Below are 1,419 nucleotides of genomic sequence, written 5' to 3'. Positions count from 1 at the left end.
CTTCCTTGTTGCATCCCTGCAGGCCGTGACTACATTCCTATATTCTTCCCAAGTGATCAGACCCTTTTTTCCGCATTTCATGGACCTTCTTCTTCCTTTGAGCTTGCACATGAGCTCCTTGCTCATCCACAAAGGTCTCCTGCCACTTTTCCCGATTTCTGTTCACAGGGACGCACCGATCCTGAGCTTGGAAGAAGAGCTGTTTAAATGCTGACCAGCTCTCAGAGGCCCCCTTACCTTCTAACACCCAAGCCCACGGGATAGCTCCAAGTAGGTCCCGGAAGAGATCGAAGTTGGCTCTCCTAAAGTCCAGGGTAGCAATCCTACTTATTGCTTTGCTTCTTCCACTCAGGATCTTGAACTCCACCATCTCATGATCACTACAACCCAAACTGCCCCCTACCTTTACTTCCTTAACAAGTCCATCCCTGTTGGTGAAAATAAGGTCCAGTAACACCCTTCCCCGCGTCGGTTCCTCCACCACCTGCATCAGAAAGTTGTCTTCAACGCACTGCAAGAACCGAACCGAACCTTTAAATACTTTTTGTAAAATGGGTCTGGCTGCTCTATCAGCATGTGTGCCATTCTCCTTAGACTTACCGCTTTATTACATCCCAAAGTTCTTATCAGTTGAGAAACACTATTTTCTTGCTTGCTTTTGCTCACATTTACTACCCAGTGCTTTGAAAATTGCAAGTAGAAGATAAGTAACTTCTTGATACTCATTGTAAGATTTTACTTCTCCGCGTGTTGCACATACCAAGTTCAGCTACAATTTAATGGATATCCGTTTAGCCGTGATTAGGATTAGAAATGCTCTTCTATTTCCAAAAGGTCTTTTTTATAGTGGTATTTTTTTTTTAGTGTTACTTCACTCTATATTTTCTTACAAAAAGTCTTGGAAATGAGTGGTGCTTAGTAAATCTAGGGATTACTGACTCTGACAAATAAAACAGGAGAAAATGTACAGGATGAAAAGGGAAGTAAATATTCAAGGACAGGATGATTTAACTGAAACAATATAAAACAATCTGTGCATGATAAAATAGTCAGATTTTATTTGGAGTCTTCTCTGAATAAGATGATTTTCATCTTTTGGATCAGTATGTTTATTTAAATTTCATCAAGGAAGTAGTCTATATGAGTATATGCTTAGTCAATACTCATCCAGTCCTGGATTCTCCTGTGAGGTTAAGTGTGAATAGACCAAACTTTGCACAGCATCAAACGTACTTTTAGTTGTTAACAAAAACAGTAAGTTGTTTCTTTCAGGAAGGGTGGATCAATTATAAGAGTGTAACAAACTTATAATTAAATAACACCTGAAAATTTTTCCTGGTAGTTTTGAGTGTTATGTTACAAAGTGCAAAATTTAAAATATTTTTAATAGATTTCACCATTTTAGGAAATATATCACCT

Source organism: Meleagris gallopavo, chromosome 16 (assembly GCF_000146605.3).
Source record: "Meleagris gallopavo isolate NT-WF06-2002-E0010 breed Aviagen turkey brand Nicholas breeding stock chromosome 16, Turkey_5.1, whole genome shotgun sequence".
Classification (NCBI taxonomy): Eukaryota; Metazoa; Chordata; class Aves; order Galliformes; family Phasianidae; genus Meleagris; species Meleagris gallopavo.
Note: the sequence above shows the minus strand (reverse complement) of the source record.